This window comes from Lynx canadensis, chromosome F1 (genome assembly GCF_007474595.2).
Source record: "Lynx canadensis isolate LIC74 chromosome F1, mLynCan4.pri.v2, whole genome shotgun sequence".
In the NCBI taxonomy this organism is placed as follows: domain Eukaryota; kingdom Metazoa; phylum Chordata; class Mammalia; order Carnivora; family Felidae; genus Lynx; species Lynx canadensis.
The window spans coordinates 34,639,742-34,652,538 of record NC_044319.2 but is presented as its reverse complement, the minus strand read 5'-3'; positions in this window follow the sequence as shown (position 1 = coordinate 34,652,538).

Here is a 12,797-nt window from a genome sequence, read left to right as displayed (position 1 = left end):
CGCCCCCCCCAGGACCGAGAGGAATCTGCCGGGAGTACAGATTTGCAGGGAGGAGGGCACAGAGGCGGCATGCTTCATTCCTGTAATCAAGTGCCTCGCTCCATGGGCCACCGAGCGGCTTCCCCGGGCCCCTCGGGATCTCAGAAGTGTGTTTTCTTCCCTTGGCCAAATGGCTTATTAATAGAATTGGCTTATTTATATCTCACCCAGAAAATCCCAAAGTGATACAGCAACAGGGAGATATCGAGCCAATTAGTTGTGGGACTTGTTGTCGTGGGGGGAAATCTAGTTATTAATTTACTGCCCTTCACCAGCGGCAGAATCGATTCGCAGGAAACCAAAAGGCAAAGAAGAAGAGGAAGAAAGCCACGTGTTTCGGACCATCTGGGAAAACTCAAACAGACGAGGCGAAACCATTTATACCTTCAGCAAAGCTCTCTCGCTGCAGGCGAGCAGGGAGCCGGGGCCCCGCGTGTGGCCAGCTCGGTGCGGGGTGAGCACCGGGGTCTGAAGAGCGTCTGCTGGGCGGGCCTGTCGCCCACGTGAGTGCATTTGCTTCTCGCATCACTCCGCGAAATGGGTTGATTTCCCGCACTTCACAGAAGAAACGCCCGTTCGCTCACTCATTCGTTCAGGAGGAATCCCGAATCTTTGGAGACACAATAGCGGACGGGAAAGAGCCTGCCTCCCTGGAGCGTACGTTTGGGTTCAGATGGCGAGCTGCCCAAGGTCATCAGCCAGCATTCGTACATAGGTAGTAGGACTGAGATAATAGGTTCTGCCAAGGTCAAAGTCTGAAGCATTACTTTGCCGTCTCCTGGGGGCTGGGTCCCGTGGGTGGCTTGGCTGGCCACAAAGCAGACTGCGTGAGGGTCTATCTGCCCTCCTAACATGAGAGGAGGAACAGAGGTCACCAAGGAGTGCAGTTTAGGACCTGGAAGAAGAGAGTCTGCTGGGAGGAGGGCCTGGGAGTACCTTCTGCTACCCCACGAGAGTGGAAGATGAGTCCAGAAATACAGTACTTTCTTTAAAAGAAAATGAAAACCGGGGCATCTGGGTGGCTCAGCTGGTTGAGCATTCGACTTCGGCTCAGGTCATGATCTTGCGGTTCGTGGGTTGGAGCCCCGCGTCGGGCTCTGTGCTGACAGCTCGGAGCCTGGAGCCTGCTTCCGATTCTGTGACTCCCTCTCTCTCTCTCTGCCCCTCCCCCGCTCACACTCTGTCTCTCTCTCTCTCTCTCTCTCTCTCTCAAAAATAAACATTAAAAAAATTTTTTTAAGCGACAATCATCATTATGCTTGTAGAAACTGTGCAGATCATATTGTAACATATTATGAACACTTTTCTAAATCATAAAAACATTTTTGTGGCTATAATTTTATTTTATTTTGATTTTTTTAGTGTTTATTATTTTTGAGAGACAGAGACAGAACATGAGCGGGGGAGGAGCAGACAGAGAAAGGGAGGCACAGAATCCAAAGCAGGCTCCAGGCTCTGAGCTGTCAGCACAGAGCCTGATGCGGGCTTGAACTCACAGACTGTGAGATCATGACCTGAGTGGAAGTTGGATGCTTAACCAACTGAGCCACCCAGGCACCCCTAATTTTATTTTAATTAATTTAAAAAAAATTTTTATGTTTATTTAGTTTTTGAGAGAGAAAGACAGAGTGCAAGCGGGAGAGGGGAAAAGAGAGAGGGAGACACAGAATCTGAAGCAGGCTCCAGGCTCTGAGCTGTCAGCACAGAGCCTGATGCGGGGCTCAAACTCATGAACCATGAGATCATGACCTGAGCCAAAGTCGGATCCTTAACAGACTGAGCCACCCAGGAGTCCCTATTTTAATTAAAAAAAAATATATGCTTATTTATTTATTTTGAGAGAGAGAGTGTGAGCAGGAGAAGGGCAGAGAGAGAAGGAGAGAATCCCTGGCGGGCTCCACATTGTCAGCGCAGAGCCTGATGAGGGGCTACATCTCTCGAACCATGAGATCATGACCTGATCCGAAATCAAGAGTTAGACGCTTAACCGACTGAGCCACCCAGGCACCCCTGTGGCTGTAGTTTTAAACGATAATATAATATTCCATCTTGCAGGTATACTATAATTTGTTTAACTTTCCAAAACTTGTGAATATCCAAACCTCGGTGAATATTTGTTTGTATTTATTATTATAAATAAAAGAGATGAACACGTATATGTGTGTCCTTATTTTTTACTTGCTCGAAATTGAATAATAGAATTATTCCAATAAAATTAGAGTAAAATATTCCAATAAAGTGGAAATATTGCAACAACGAGAATGAATATTTTAAAGACCCTCGAGGCTTATTATATTGCATTATATTGCATTCCAGAAACATTGTATAAATTTCTACAGTGCTAGCAAAGTGTGAGAGGACCTATCGTTGCACCGTGGCTTCCTCGATACTCTGCATCGACTTTTACAAGTATTTGCTAATCTGGTAGGGCAAAAAAAAAAAAAAAAAAATGTATTTCATTACTGTGTTTTCTTCCTGTGTATTGATTGCCAGTGAGGCTCAACGTTTCTTTGTGTGCTTAACCATTATTTGTATATCTTCTGCAAATAGCCTATTCTTGTTCTTTGCACATTTTTCTTTGGGGTTTAGTGGTTTTTGTCACGTATAAATGCTACTTTATATTTTAAGAACATTAATTTTTTGATGTTTTTGTTGCAGACATTTTTCTCAGGTTGATTTTGCTGTTTATTTTTATTTTCTATGATTTTTTTATAGAGACGGTTTGAATTTTTATGCAGCCAAATATATCTGGGTTTTTTTTCCTTTGTGATTTCTCCAATTGCTTTTGTACTTAGAAATTCCATCTCCACACTGAGATAGAAATAGTAATCTATATTTTATTCTAAGTATTTTGTGGTTCTATTTTATTTACCCTTAACCCTTTAATTCATCTGACATTTATTTTGTTCTATCTTGTATGATAAGGGTTTAAATAGATTTCCCCCCTAAATAGTTAACCATTAATCCCAGCATCGTGTATTAAAGAATGTTTTCTTTCCCCATTGGCTTGTATGCCACCTTTATCACATGTTGAATTTTTTTTTTTTTTTTAATATACAGTTCACTGTTCTGAGCTGTCTTATTCTGTTCAGTTAGTTCTTCCATTATAATCACACTGTTTTAATTATTGCATCTTTATACATTCACATATTTTAAAATATGACATATTTGTATATGAAATGTAGCATTTTATGATCTGGTGGAACAAATCTCCCACAATTACTCTGTTGAAAAAAAAAATTGGCGTTTCCTGCTCATTTTCCAGATGAATTTTAGAATCATGCTGTCTAGCTCCAGAAAAAAAAAAAATCCCATTTGGGACTTGGAAAGGGATTAGATTCAACATATATCTCAATTCATGAACTGTTTGCATCTTTGTACTATTCAGTCTTGCCGTTCGGGAAAATGACATGTTCTGTTTCCCCCTCCCCGCCTCCCACTCCCGCCCCCCCCCCCCGCTTTTCTTTGTTTTTGCAGGTTTAACTCTTTGATCTGAGTGAGATTTTAGTGTATGCTGTGAGATGAAGATCAAAACTGATTCCTTTTCAAATAGCCAATTTCCCACAAGCCCAGCGTTTGCTTCACTCACACTTTCTCCAGTGAATTGCAAAGCTCTGTTCTCATTTATTAAGTCCTTAAATATATATTAGGGTCTGTTTCGAAGCTGCCTAATCCCGTTGATCTGTCTGTTCTTGGGCTAATGCCACACCATTTTGATTCTTGTCTGGTCTTTCCCAGGACGAGTTGGAAACGCTACCACCTTCCAGATGGCTCTTGGAGTCTCCTCCCGCTTCTCCCAAACCAGGATTCATTTCCTGAATACAGAGTCAGCCCCTTGATCTGGGCCTCTGGTCAGAAGCTTTTCAGTGCCCAGGGGACTGGGATGGGGCAGTTTGAGGCCAGGTTTTTGGTTTTTAGTTGAGAAAACACTGAGGACGGTGGTGACCGAGGCCTGATCCCTGCTTCTGTCCTTCCCACAGTTCAGCTCGGCCAGATGTCGGCTGTGGGGGAGTTCCAGTCTCCAGGGCGGACGAGGGAGAAAGAAGGTCCAGAACGTTGCAGGGAGGCGGTGCGAGTTAATACTGCCACAGGAGAGCCCTCCTCATTCCTCAAGGGCCTGCTATGTGCCCGGCCTGGGCTAAGGACATTACATACGCTTGTCTAATTTTTCTCCAGAACCACCACATTTTCTACATTAGAAGTTGGGCTCTGGGGGAGTGAGAAACTCCTCACGTCACCCAGCTACTAAGTGGCAAAGCCTATGTTTCGCCCCCATCGTGCCTACTTCCTGTGCTGTGGTTGACTCAGCAGAGCTAGACTCTTCTGACTGGGGAACGTTATCACCTGGAGAAAATGGTTGAGGCTACCTTGAGCTTCGAGGGGTCTCTAACACAGGGGGTCACGGTGATAGAATCTGGTCATGCGAGGTCCAGGCGTTTGAAGTTGGTCACCCGAGTGCAGACTCAATGGTCACCTCTCCATCCAGGCTAGTGGGGTCACCTTAGGGTCCATGGCATTCGCAGCCATGGCAGAAGCTGTACTTCCGGTCCTGCCTCCCCTCCCTCCCTCTTCCCAGCCAGGCCGGCAAGTTTGCGTTTTCAGCTGCTGATTTCTAAGACTCAGTGTGTGTAGGGCAGAGCCTGTGTGCCCACTGAGGGTGGGAAGCAGAGGTCTGGGGCATGGGGACAAAGCTGGGAGAAGGGGGTGGGGTGGGGGAGCAGAGAACCTGTCGCTTACCAGAGGGTTCTGGGGCCCTGATCACATTCTGTCCGAACCAGTGGCTGAGGTGGCTAAAATTTAAGAATAGCAAGCATTCATTCATTTAATCTGTATAAATAAAAGACTACAATCTAAACTTGCCTCTAACCTTGGTCAACACGGTCACTTTACCACTCGCGTGGTCAGTACTCGCTTGTCCCCACGGAACCTCCCCTTTTCCACTTCCATGCACCGATCCAAGTATCAATATATTTCCCACATTTAGTTTATTATGGCCTGTCGCATTCCAGCATGCCAAAGATCCATATTTTAGCAAAACATATTTCAAATGCTGTCTGGAATAAGCAGTGCATGAACAGACGTAGCGTTCATGATAGTGAAGGGTCTGGTCACAAGGAGATAAAACACATTTGCTTCGTGGGGGATTTCACCTTTCGGGGGGCATGGGGAATGTCATAACGCAGATTATTATTCTGAAGACCTTCCTTTGAAGCGGGCAGAGCTCTGGGCTAGGAGTCTAGGTACCTAGGTTCTGAGCCTGGCCTTTTCTGGTATTTACTTTGTGCATCTTTCATACTTTCTTCCCCCGGTTCTCAGATTTTACTTGTTCCCTTGTGACAGTCACAGCAATCAAGAAGCCACAGAGACGGAAGCACCTTACAGATGACTTCGTCGAATCCTCTTGCTTTACAGATGAGACAAAATGAGCCCAGAAGGTCAAGTGACTTGCTCAAGATCACAGAGTCAGCCATGGGCCTTGCAGACGCACCCCCGCCAGCCTCGAGGCTCTGGGAACCGCGTCAGAGACGGAAGGCTTGGCACCGCCTTGAAGAAAGACCCTTCATCATTACTCACGCCAGCTCTCCGCACCCGCCCCCCCGGGGAACCTTTGGAGTGTTTTTCCATCTGAGCTGTTGGCATGTACCTCCTGGACTTCTGTCTCTTGTTCTGGACACCCCGTGGGGCTGACTTGACCAGACTTGATGGAAAAGGAGACAAGGGCCATGAGGTTTCCACCTGAGCCCCGGGGCTCCCTTGTTTCCTTACAGGACCCCCACCCCCACCCTCGTCTCACGGCTCTTGTCTTTTCCATCCGTATGAGCCGTCCTCCAGGCTGCTTTTGGAACAGCCCAAAGCAGCCGCAGCATTGCTATTCTGCACTGGCAGAGCCTGTGAACTATTTGGCTTGTCATAATTATCTCACCATCTTGCTATGTTTCTATCTCGGTTCACAGAAAGCTCAAAGTGAACAAAGACACAGGCACCGCGGGCGAGGGGGACGGGGACAGGGTGGGGTTGGATCAGAAAATCGACAGCTAGGAAGTCTCGGGTTCTGGTGGAGCCTCCCCTAGGGAAACTGTTCTGCTGTGTGGAAGGGACCGGAACGAGGCCCTAGGAGCAGGTCTCGTCCATGTAACGTGTTCATAGAACAAGACCAAGTCAGTGATGCTGCTGAACCAGGGATAGGGCGGCTCCAGAAAGGAGTGAGACCAGGTCAAGGCTGAGGAGGAGGGAAGCATGGCCGTCGGTGGTACGTGGGTCTGTGTCCCTTTCCATCGCCTACAGGGACCAAAGGAAGAAGCCCCTGAAAGGAGACGTGGGCATCCTGGGGGGAGTGAAGGTGGGGCACCGAGAGAATAGAGAAGCACATCACAGCTTTCCAAGTTCAGAATTTTCTAAAGACCGAGATCAGAGAACATCAGAGGAGGTTTCCTCAAAGGGGATGTTTTGGACGAGAGCTCTCTGAGCTGGGCACTCTGTCCACTGTCCTCCTGGCTCTTTTTTGTGTCTCAGATAAAATGCGGTTTTAGTTCAGGGCAAAGACACACAGAGGGGGGGGGAAAGGGTAACGGGAGCAGAAGAATAGGGGGCGGGCAGTGGTGATGGGCAGCCTGGGCTGGTGGGAGGGGACTGGAGTCCAGCCTCCCCAACACTGAGTGCAGGGCTATGTTCTGACTCCCTCCTGCCCAGGGTTCCTTAAGATGGCGACATGGAGGCATTGTCCCTGGAGGTTTCTCCTTGCCTGGGTGGACAGAGAGGCAGAAGGGGGATAAAAAGAAAAGGGAAGTGCCTCGTTTAGTGCCCCCCGTGGCCACCCGCCATCACACATGGTCCTGTGTGTCTCTCTGGTCCTTTCTCTCTTGGTTTTAGAGGAGGAACTTGGCCGGCTCCTCTGTCTCGTTACCAGCTGTCCTGTTTGCAGGTCAGCTCTGGTTGGGAGCCTGGTTCTCACCAGCACAGTCCCCATGCATTCTTAAGACCCTCTCAGCTCTTCACCAGATGAAAACAGGCAGGGTTTACAAGAGAACAGACCGGGGGCCAGTAACGGTTAAATAAATCTCAAAACCCTTCCTCGTGGGTCTTCATTCAAGTGTAAACAGATTGGTTGCAGCAACCTCGGAGTCCACGTCTCTCCTTCTTCCTCCTCGGGTGGTGCCTCAGGGTCTCTCTCAACCTCCCCCCACACCCAGAACCACCCCCCACCCCCAGGCCTCTCCCTTGTTCTCTGTCTCCTGGTTTAGCAGGAATCTTGTTGGTTCTCTGGAGATAGGAAACAAGTGCCCCAGGACTCAGTGACTTTTGTTTCTTTGCTCAGAAGGCTTAAGGGACTCTGCCCCTGTGCTCTATGGACCACTTCCTGACACGGGGACACTACTGAGGATTTGGAGAAAAGAGCCGAGGCTGGATTCGGGGACGTGGATGCTTGCCCATGGAAGCTCCTTGCAGGAATGCAGAATTCCCCTCCTGGGGGGCTGGAAGTCTATCGAAGGCAACTTCATCCTTCACTCTCAACTCTGGAGTTGCTCCAAGCCCCTCGGACTGTTGTCTCTTGGCTATTCCAGCTTTACCCTATCTGAAATCACTATCTCCATGTTGGCTCTGTATTTGGCCCTTGCTCTCCTCGCAGTTCCTTGGATCTGAGGTTGAGGTTTGAATTTGGATTCTGCTTTGACCTTTGGCACTTCCCTCTACCTGGTCGACACCTCGGTTGTGCGTCAGAGGCACCTCTGTCTGGTAGGGAGGAGGGTGGCCCCTTGGTGGTCACCTTCTTCCTTGGAGTCCTTACAGTTTGCTCAGGGGGCAATTCAGGGTGCGACGTGGGAGGCGGAGGTGGGGGGAGACCTGGGGCAGGAAGGGGAGGTGCAGGGGGGTGGGGCTTGGCTCCCTGTCTCTATCTCCACCAGGGCCACTCCACTTAGATCTGGATTCTGTATGAGCCTTTCTTTGGTAAAAAGTTGAAAACGACTGGTCCTTTCTAAGCCCCTTCAATTTATAAAGGAGAAAGCTGAGATGAACAAAGGCAAAGGATTTGTCAAGGTCACCCAAGTGAGTTAGCAGTGGATTAGGGCTTTAGGAGGGGACAGGCCCAGTGGCTGGGGCGGACTCCTGAGCACGCTGACTCGGTGGCCTGACCCACCCTTCCAGAAGTCTTGTGGGTTGCGGTGGGTTGCCCTCGCTTGGCTGGCACAGGACTGAGGACCCAGAAAACTTGAGTGCTGTTGTCACAGGCTGTCTCTGGGAGCGCTCTGTGCTGGAACAGATGAGGCCCCTTTAATAAGCCCTGAAGACCACTGATGCCACAGCTTGTGAAGACCTGGGGTCAAGTCCCAAGGATGCCACTAACCTCAGCGCGATTCTGGATTTGTTATGTATTCTCTCTGAGCCTCCATTTAGCTCGCCCGTGTGTGCACGTCTCCTCCCCTTGTACCTTACCTTACCCCATTCAACAAGGTTGACGAAAAACTCGGGACCCCAACACTGGGGGAACTGGCCGAGAGGAGTGACGACGTCTGCTCCTGTTCTCTGTCTGTGTCCTTACCCTCCTTACAGGGACACCGAGTTGCGATGGAGGCTAAGAGCTGCCTCTAACGTAAAAGAAAAGGAGGAGAGTTCCTGTAGTTCCCGAAGCTCGAGGTTTGCTGTTGTCAGCTGGGATTTAGCTCCCATTGTGGTTTGGGGCCCTTTAGAATCACTGTGGGTCGTCCTGGGTGGGGGTGGAGGCAGACTGTGGCAGCGCATGGATGGAGGGCTCCCTTCCTACCCTCCCGGGCCCGCCCCCTCGGGTTCCCCTCCCGGGGAGCTGGGGGTGTTTCGGACCCACCAGAGCGCCAGGCTCAGCTTTTCTAAAATGCATCCTCAGAGTCAGGGGCACTTGAGGTGACAGCCGGCAACTGAGAAGTTGAGCCAAATGAAGATGGGGAGCCAAAGGAAAGAGGAGACTCGGAAGACGGACCTGGAATCACGGAATTCCGCGCGACTCTTGGGGATTAAACAACTAAATTTTTTGGTACTGGTTCCTGGGGTATGCTTCTTGGTGGGGCTCTTATAAATGGACTAGGATGACGGACGTTTATGAGCATTCAGGAGAAAAGCCAGAAAACGGAATGGTTTCTGGTTTTTCCCACCTTCTATTGTTCCCCGTGATGACTCAGAGAGTCAGCCCCTCTTCCCCAGTCTGGAGTTGGAACCCTCACCGTCCCTTTGCCAGGCTTAGCCTCGAGGTCACTGCCTGCCTCGTTGACGTTCGTCCCTTTTCTTCTGTGCTTTGCCAGCAACGATTGGGATGTTTCAAAAGCAGTTTATACCAGGAAATTAAGAGTGAAAGAAATCAGATTTAAAAAAAAAAGCATCACGTTGTAAAATAGTGGATGTCAGGGGCTTGGGGAGAGGAGCACAGGGAGTTATTGTTTAATGGATACAGAGTGTTGCAAGATGAAATGAGTTCTAGAGATGGATGGAGGTGATAGAAGCACAACAATGTAAATGTACTTAATGTGCCTGAACTGTACGCTTAACAATGGTTAAGATGGTACATTTTCCGTTATGTATATTTCACCACAATTTAAAAGAAAAAAAAAAAAGCATCCAAGTAGATGGATTTAGAGATTCCCTTACACGGAGTTTCGCCTCAGTGTTTGACAGGAAGTGGTTTTTTTCCTCACTGTGATGGTTAGTTTAACGGAGCAGCTCAGCTAGACTATGGTGCCCACTTGTGCGGTCAAACACCAGTCCCAATGTTGCTGCAAAGGTTCTTTTCAGGGGCGCCTGGGCGGCTCAGTTGGTTAAGTGTCCCACTCTTGATTTCCACTCAGGTCTTGACCTCATGGTCGTGAGATCGAGCCCTGCGGCGGGCTCTGCGCTGGGCGTGAAGCCTGCTTAAGACCCTGTCTCCCTCTCTCTCTCTCTGTGCCTTCCCTGCTTGCTTGCATGTGCGTACGTGTTCTCTCCTTGTCTCTCAAAACAAAGGGGGTAATTTTTAGATGTGAGTAGGATTTATAAACAGTAGACTTTGAATAAAGCAGATTACCCTTCACAGTATGGGGAGGACTCATCTAACAGCTGAACGCCTTAAGAGTCACAGTGAGTGGGGCGCCTGGGTGGCGCAGTCGGTTAAGCGTCCGACTTCAGCCAGGTCACGATCTCGCGGTCCGTGAGTTCGAGCCCCATGTCGGGCTCTGTGCTGACAGCTCAGAGCCTGGAGCCTGCTTCGGATTCTATGTCTCCCTCTCTCTCTGCCCCTCCCCTGCTCATACTCTGTCTCTCTCTGTCTCAAAAATAAATAAAAACATTAAAAAAAAAATTAAAAAAAAAGAGTCACAGTGAGGTTCCCAAAGAAGAATAAATTCTGCCTCCAGACAGCGTCTGGGCTCGAGACTGCAACATCAGCTCTTGCCCGCATTGCCAGCCGGCCTGCCCTGCAGACTTCAGACTCGTGTGTGAACCAGTTCCAGAAAGTCTCTGTCGATCTACCCTCCTCCCCACATACATCCCTATGCATACACGCCAACGCCTGGACCCGCACCGTATTGCTCTGTTGGTTCTCGTTCTCTGGGAAACCGTGACTCATACACTTACCTGGATCCAACTGGGGAGGGAGGAGTCCAGACTTGTCCCTGATGGGAGATAGGAAAAGCACCCCTCCCAGGTCTGGTGAGCACTTCATTTCTTCTCCTACTCTGCTGCCCTGGCTTCTCGCTGGGAATCGGCCCTCCTGGGATCTATGTCCACTGCCTCTAGCCTATGTGCCCTTCTCTGGGGCCCCTTCTCTGGGCCTGTGGGCCTGACCTGCCCCTTGGCTCTCTGGGTGAAGGCTCATCTTTCCTACTAGACCCCAAACACTTTTTGGACCCGGGCCCTCCTCAAGCTCTCAGGAAGCCACCTACTGACTTTGGAACCTGCTGGAGTCTGTCTGTAGCTTGAGTACATGGGGGTTGGCTGGAGTCACTTCTCTCTGCTACTTTCTATCTGCTTTTAGCAGATTTCCTGGCTGCTTCATGGCTGTTTTTGCCTTTGGGTAAAGCCTTGATTCATCTCCCATTTTCCTTGGTCAACATCCATGCCTAGGCTCCTAAGGGCCTAACTCTCAGGCACCAGTTGCCTTTGTGAAACGTATGAGCATTAATTCAGTTTCTTCCCACAGCCAGATAGAGACTCTCATTTCCTCCTGCCTGTAGGTCCTACTGGACGGCCTATAAAAGAAGGATGGATGCTTAATACTTTCCCTCATTTATCTATAATAGTATCTATGGAGTCCATTATATACATTATCTTACTTGAGCCATTCAAAAGCCTTATTATATATATAGTATCCCCATTTTATAGATTGGAGAATTGATACACAGAGAGGTTCTGCAACTTGTCCCAGATCACACAGCATGGGAGGGGAATTCAACCCCAGGCAATCTGAATCCAAGTCCTATGCTCTTAGCCAGGGATAGATTCGCGACCTCTATCTCGAAAGGAGAAAAGGGAAAAGAAAGGAGAGAAGAATGAGGAATAAAGATAGATAAGACAGATATAAAGCAGAATCAGGAGTAGGATGAATATCACAATCGCATATGCATCAGAAGGTCCTGAATGTGTGCCACGGGTGGGCCACGAATTTGGCTCCAAGCTTCTAGCAGCCAAATAAGGTGGGAGCCTCCTCTGTGTTTCCGCTCGCTCGCTGAGCCGAGAGGTGTGATCAGCTCATGGTGTCATTGTTGATCAGGCACAGATTTCCAGCAGTCCCTACTTCCCCGGGTTCTCTCAAGCGGCTTATGGATCGTGCAGGGGTTTCCTCAGTTGAGGGGCCCAGCTCTCTGATCATCCTACGGCTGAAGTTCGGTGAAATTCTTTTGCACTTATAGTGAAAATGGTATGTCATTCCCACTAAGAAAAGGGTTGGGTCCTTCTCTCTTAGAATAATGATTCGGTATTGACATTAGACTGTACATTCTGGGAAAGTTGCAACTTAAAAGCTTAGCTTTCTTTTCCCGTCTACACGTCTGGCAGTGCCTAATCCAGTGTCGTGCTCCCTGCGAGTGATGAATAGACAGAGGCTGTATTGAACAAATATGAATGTTAGCGAAGGCTGACAAGTGCTCCCACAGCACCTGCTTGTGACAAGAGGGAGGACTCGTTTCTGGGGAAGACTTCCGAGTATTAAATGGTCTAGAGCTAACGAAAGGCAGCGTAGTGCTGTGGAAAGAACATGCAGTCCGAACTCTGCGGTCGCTGTGTGACCTTCAGCAAATCCCTTAACCTGTCTGAGCCTCAGACTACAAAAATGGAACACGCCTACCATAGGAGGAGATGTTCTAGTACGTGGAATACGATAGGTGGTCTTCAAACCGTATTTGTTCAATCATTCATTCTTTCCGAACATTCTTACTGGCATCTGCTGCCGGCCGGACCCTCACCGTGCTCTGTCCTGGGCCTATGACAGAGATCGGGACAGACAGACACCCGTAGATTCCCCGTCGCTTCCTTCTCTGACAGGCACCTGTAGATTCCCTCCTCCCCCATCTCTTCCTTCCCTGAGGAAGGTAGTTCCTAGAGCAGATATTTAATAATAGAGGTGCCTGAAGTCCAAGTTGCTGAGGGAAGAGACGGGGAGGCGTAAGAAGATTGGGGAAACAGAGAAATGGCCCCCTCCATCGAATCCACGAGGCCCAGTGTCCCAGTGCAGCCGACCCCATCTGACTGCCCCTGCCCCACAGGGGCACAGGCCATGGGGCTCACCAGGGCCGCATGAAATGATTGCACCTTTCCTTCTG